Genomic DNA, 6788 nt, shown 5'->3' on the forward strand with positions numbered 1-6788 from the left:
TTCAGAAGGGAGAGGTGAGCTGTGGTTGTTGAGGCCGGCTAGCAGCTTGCTGAGAGTCTGTGTCCTCTCTCTGAACTCAGATGCATGGAGGTGACACTGCTGTCTGCCTCCCAACAATCAATATCAATAACCGCGTCAGACGTCACCAGAGGAAAAGTGTGTGGGTGCTGTTTGTGGGATGGGCAGCGGCTGTGAAACCTACTCGTTTTCTGTTCTTTTGAAGTGATGAAGATGACATTTAATCGTAGAGTCTGACGGCTGGAATTAATTTTAGTTGTTAGAACACAATGACCAAAATGATCCATCCTTCAGCAGAGCATCATTTACTTTGCTGAACTTTTAAAAGCCTCTTAAAGACAGTTCACGTGCATAAGTCTTTCAATTAATTAATCGTGTGTATGTATGTATTGGGGCTGCAGGGAGGCGCAATTGGTAGCACTGTTGCCTCGCAGCAAGAACATTGCTGGTTCGCGTCCCAGTGGCGGCACCGGAATCTTTCTGTGTGGAGTTTGCATGTTCTCCCCGTGCAGCGTGGGTTCTCTCCGGGTTCTCCGGCTTCCTCCCACAAGTCCAAAAACATGTTGAGGTTAATTGGTGATTCTAAATTGTCCGTAGGTGTAAATGTGAGTGTGCTTGGTTGTCTGTCTCTAAGTGTGGCCCTGTGATAGACTGGTGACCTGTCCAGGGTGTCCCCTGCCTTCACCCTGAGTCAACTGGGATAGACTCCAGCCCCCCGTGACCCTAATGAGGATTAAGTGGTGTATAGATGATGGATGGATGGATGTATTGTATGACAAATGACAGAAACAATTTCGCTGTAGACATGTATGTTGTTACTACGTGACTGCAACAAAACAAACAAGCAAAACTTGACAAGAACTAAGGCCTACTATTAGAATAAAATGGTTAAGGGACCAGTGTGTAGGACTCAGAAGCATCTTGCAGTGAGGTTTCAGACTGCAACTGACTGAGTACACATCGTCAGCCTGCTCTTTCTAAAACATGTGGGAGAACCTACGGTGGCTTGTCACTTGAGTGTGAAAACCCAAAGGCCCTCTGTAGAGCCAGTGTTTAGTTTGTTCCCTCAGTGCAACTGTAGAAGCCAAGCGGCAACCTCTGGGGCTGAAAGTCAAGCCAACACAGAAGTGCCAAAAACAGTTCTAGAAATGGCCAACTGCGGCCGGATCCAAAAGAGAGTCATAGATCTTCATGTTAAAATGCCCAACTTTACAGGAGAAGTCAGTGATTACAGCTTGGTACATAAAACATTAATCCTCTGTTCGTGAAAACTGGGTGACTGGTGAATTTTTGCATAGAAGACCTGTATGTCTAAATGTATTAAGGCTTATAGTCATGCATAATTGAAGGCTTGGTTACTTCTATTCCATATAGGACAGTCCATGGCCTGGAGATGAATGCATGACCCACCTCTGTACCTCTGTTATTTTTTGGAGCTTCAAACTGCTCCTCAGAAAGCCTATGGGTATTGTCATGAAGGGGTTGTTTCATCTTTATATACAGTTTAATGTAGACCATGGCAGCGTAACATTGCCAACTGCATAGAAGAGGACCTGCTTCCTATGTAGATACAGTCTGACTCACTGGATGAAGGTTACTAGTATGAGGCTGCCACTGGCTGCACATTTCACGTGGCTTTATGATGCTGCTTTCAAATTCCCCTTCGCTACAGGAAACTGCAACGGCTCTGGGAGAAACCTAGAACACTGAAATATTCAAGTTTTGCTGAAGGTTTGCGTGGGACAGTTTTGGGTTTTTTTTGGTGACTTAGCATGCAAATGGTCAACCAATCCATTTCCCCCTGTCACTATTTTGAAGGGACACCACGTCAGGATCCCATTTCTTAGCCTTGCCCAACTTCCAAGATGGCGGCACCCTGTAGGACTGCGGCTGCTTTGGCTCCCGGTAACACAGCCAGAGCACTGCAAAATTCACCATCTAGATCAGGACTTACAAGTTTCAGTTCTGTCTTCTCTGGTAGCCAAGCAACAACATTTCGTTCCCACATTCACGACTGTTGTTTTTGTGCAATGACAATAAAGAAAGTCTAAGATGATTGTAATTGGTTTAAAGAAATACAAACGCACCAAAGCTTTTTTTTCTACCCCTTATAACAGAATGATAATGAGGTTCAGGGCGATCCTTCCACACAACGCTGTGTCAGTGTTAGAGACTGGTCTGGCTATGAAGAGATGAAGAGCTCATGCTAAGCTAATAAAAACACATCACCTATCAGCTGTGATTGATAAAAACAGAATTATGAATACTATGAATTCCATTCCTGCTAATAGATTGCCCTAAATCCCACACACTGGTCTTTTAAAGTCGCTTCATTGGATCAGACAGAGAAAAAAAAAACCTTGCTATTGTACATTCAAAACAAGAAAAACAGAGGAAGTATTCTGGGTTTCACCTTGAAGCTTCATGTGGAGCTTCTGCTTTTAAGTTGACGACGCGCTCCCAGCATTAAAAATACATGTTCTGTCGCATTCGTCATTTAGCAGCTGCAGTGTGCATATTTTCTGCTTCCCTCAACTCCAATAGTTATTCTAGCTGTAGTAGCTACACTGTGCCTACTATGAAGTGCATCATATTTTCTTATATTTTCTCCATTCTTCATGTGAAGTCATGTGTTGTGTTCTGTCCTTTCTACCAGAGGAACCTCATTTACTGTAAACTGCAGCGAGCAGTGTTTTCTCACAGCAGGAAACACGACTAATTGTGTGTATAGTGGCCTAAAATGTGGGTGAAAATAAAACTTAAACACTCTGTTCCTTTAACCTGCATTAACAGATTTCTTGGGGACAGTGAAACAAACTGTAAACACAACATTGCCAAATTATCACCTCATAAAACTGATCTGGAGAACAAGCGAGTGAGGAGTTGCCTAATTATAGGTTATGTTTCGGGTCACCTGATGAATGGAAGTCCACTGTTCTCTCTCCTTTGGTTCTGTTTTGATCTCAATCAACCGCTGAGGGAAACTTTTTTTTTTTTCCCAGCTGTTAAATGTTTCACTATGTTCACCAGTTAGTTTCTTTGTAGTTGTAACGGCTTTGTCTTTGTACTGTTTGGTGCTGGGCTGGTGGTGCACGGTGGCTTTTTAAAGCCTGCTGTGGCTAGAAACAGGATTAATGAGAGCTGTGAGACTGAACCAAAACAGTTAAATTGCAGGGCAAAAAAAACAAAAAACAAAACAAAACAAAATGTTGAGCTGAAAGATTCTAAACACAGTCTTTTACTGAGGGGAACTACAGAACTTGTATAATTCTCTGATGCTTTCTCAACAGTTTTGTCTGGTATTTTCCAGCATTAATGGTTGAGCTAGCATCAGTCATGTTCCTAAATTTTTACGCTTTCTTCATGAAGTAGCTTAACTGACTGGTATAGCTGGTTTTTAAATAAAACACGGAGCAATGTTCTAAAATTATACCCTAAGTAAATCTGACTTGGAGTCTGTTAGCGCATCTTCTTCCACAAAAAAACTAAATAAAAATCATCAGTCTGCTCACTCAAGGCTCCATTTAGATGTTAGTGAATGAACAGAGTGATAAATACCAGGTGGATGACTAGAAAGTGGAGAAATAGCAGGATTGAGTGGAAGCATGTGGGGGAGCGAGAGACTTAAACTCTCACATATCTTTGTTCTAAAACGAACATAACCCAAATCACAAATGTGTTCTTCCAGCACCCAGGCTGCTACAGTATTATTCATCTTGTCCAGAATCTAGCCTGTGACCCATTTGGGGCCCGCACTGAAGTTGAAGGGGTGCTCTGTCCTGAGCGAGTGGACACTCATTGTTGTTTTTGGAGACCAGAGTTACCCAGTGTGAACTTCTCTGGTCCAGTCCAGCCCGGACCTGCTGATCCGTGCTCTCCGTCTCGGCAGACGCCCGCCACGCTACTCCGCTTGCCTGCCTGCTGGGCTTCCTGTGCGAGGCGGGTGGCTGGCAGCCAGGAGCCAGGAGCATGTGTGAGCAATCTGTAGAGGCAGAGCAGTCGAGGAGGGTGTGTGTGTGTGTGTGTGTGTGTGGAGGCTGGGGCTGCTGTGTGTTTGCATGAGTGGGGAGGGGTTGCCATACCTGCTCTGTGTAATCACGTCTTAATCATATCCTTCCATGTCACTCTCTGCATTTAGTTTCCTACATGTAATCTTGTAGTAGACAGTTGGTGATGAGAGGGTTCACTTCGAGGTGCAGCCTGCTGCTGTTTTAGCTTTTTCCTCTTATCTGCACTGGAAAGAATCTCCCGGAAATCTCATTTGATTTTCTGTGTAAAACACAAAATGTATAAATGGAGGATTTCTCTCCAGAGCTCCTGTTTGTTTGTTTTTCTAATGCCCAGATTAGTATAAAGTGCACCATTGCACAAACATGCAAACTAGTGACCCTGATCCGTCTGGGTTTCTTCTTTACCACCACCACCCCTGAGGCCCGGAGAGCCTCTGAGCGTTGACCCATAAAAGTGACCGCCAGGCCCTCTGAGATTAACCCTTGACCTCTACCTTCACTAATATCTGACCTTCATCCAACCCCCACAAAGACACAACAGAGCCCCATTCAGATGACCGACTCCCTGGCTGCTCGTTAGACAGACAAACACTCAGGGGGTGTGCAGGCTCACGTTCGGGCTAGACCAAACATTGCACTTCAGATTGTTACCCAAAGATGCACTTTACAGTTTACTCCAGCATGCAGCATTTGAGACATGACTCCGCTCTGTTTGTCCCAGAGCAGTTTATTAGTATAATTTCCTCTCCACCTCTGGGACAACAAACTCCCTTCATTTCATAACTTAGCAGAACCGCAGATCACAGCTGATCTAGTTTTCCCCCCAAATAAGGAGCACTGACTGGTTGTTTATTGTGGACAGCTCGCTGAGAGACAGAGGGGCCCGTTAGACACCAGCACGTCGTTGTTTACGGAAATGCTTTTTATCATGCCGCACTGTTGCCAACTTGGACTTGGCACTTAGCATGAACTCCTGAAGTCAGTCTGAATGCAAGTAATGTGTTTGAGGCATATTCCAAGAAAGGTGATTATGGCATCAGCCAAAAAACAGCACGCTCCCTCCTCCGACCTACATGGTAGCCTATTAAACTGACATGACAAATGCAATGTCTTTGCTCTATAAACAACCAGCACGTGGGTGTAAACTTAAAAGCTTGCGCGGTAATTATGATGGATGCCTTTGGTTACTGTACTTCTTCTGAGCTGCTGTCAGTGTAAAAACTGCATATTGATGGAATCAAGCCGTCTTGAAGTTTTGTATTTATAGTGTGCTATCAGGCTTGTTTTGGAGTGCTATCACAAAGTCCTGCTATCGGTTTTCCCATGCTGTTATCTCCTGGAATGTGGATCGCCACTCGCTGGATTCCCACAGAGTCGGGATGAGACGTGTCTCCCGCCAGAGACACTGTCCAGAGTCAGCGAGGACACTGCAGAAATCACAGTTTGCCTGGAAATCAAGAAGTGTCATTGACATGTGGATGTGAGATAAAGACGGAGGAGGGAGGGAAGATAAACCGCAGAAAGAAGTGAATCCTTCACTGAACACTTTCATGTCTGTTTCAGTGTCAGTTTGGGATTTTATATGGGAAATAATTCAAATTCATAAGCAGCCAGGACTGTAGGAAAATTACAGTCCTGACCCCTTAACCCCAACCAATGGTCCCTGCAGACTCCACTTATCAGTTCATGACATTTCTGTTGAATTTCTCCACATTTAAGTCACGAATTTAACTGATCTGAAGTATTTTTTTGCAGCATTGCACTGTTGTAGGACTGTAAATCAGTTAAAATTAGATATTGAAATGAATATGATCTCTGCTATGTAGCACTAAGAGGCCAACACTGTGACTACCTTAAATGCTCCACTGTGTTCACCATAGACTGTATTTACAATCTGCCAATCCAGAAGTGACTTACACCTTCTTACAGCCAGGAGGCACTGACTCTTCCGATTGTAAAAAAAAACAAAACAAAAAAAACCAAAGTCTTATTTTGTAGAAATCTTTGAGAAATAGCCACTTCTCACTCGATCAATACTTCTTCAATATAGCGTGATGTTTATTCAGTACATCAACAAGAAAATAGACCATAAAAGAGTGTACGTTTTAGGGCGAGGCTACCCTATCATTGTGCATAGTGTCCTCAGCTTCTCCAGTCAGATTCACCTCTTGCTTGTAAAGACTAGTACGGTGACAACCACATTCCAAACTCAAGGCTTCAGAACAGAACTCAACAAACCAACAAGTGACATCACGGTGGCCACGTCCATGTTTTATATGCAGTCTGTGACGTTCACCAGCTAGCCTGGTCCCTCTGCTATTTGGTGTTGCAGGCAGTGTGCAGTGAGTTGCTCAGAGCTTTTTCTGAGGAAGAAACTGCAGGCTGCCTCTGGAAACAAAGTTTGGAAAGACTAAAGATGTAAGACTTAAAACTAAAACAGTGAAGTCAAAGCTGTGTAGCGCTGAGGGGAACTGAAGAGTTGCTCATCCCTACGCTCTGCACATTTCACAATAAAGGTCATCAGGTGACATGGTAATATTATTACTGTAGTCAAACATGTCATCCTTAAATGTGTAGAAGGTGTTGCATTCATGAAAAGGAAGAAAAATGTTTTCCTCATGCCAGTGAGCCACACATCATATTAAACGGACCGTAGCCTCGACTCCTCTCTCCTCGTGCCTCTTCCTCGCTTCCTCCACTCACCTCTTGGTAGGATGTGAGGAGAGGAGTTAAGGAAAGGAATAGAGGAAGTACAGACAG

This window comes from Stegastes partitus, unplaced genomic scaffold (assembly GCF_000690725.1).
Source record: "Stegastes partitus isolate 25-593 unplaced genomic scaffold, Stegastes_partitus-1.0.2 Scaffold1844, whole genome shotgun sequence".
NCBI classification, from domain to species: domain Eukaryota; kingdom Metazoa; phylum Chordata; class Actinopteri; family Pomacentridae; genus Stegastes; species Stegastes partitus.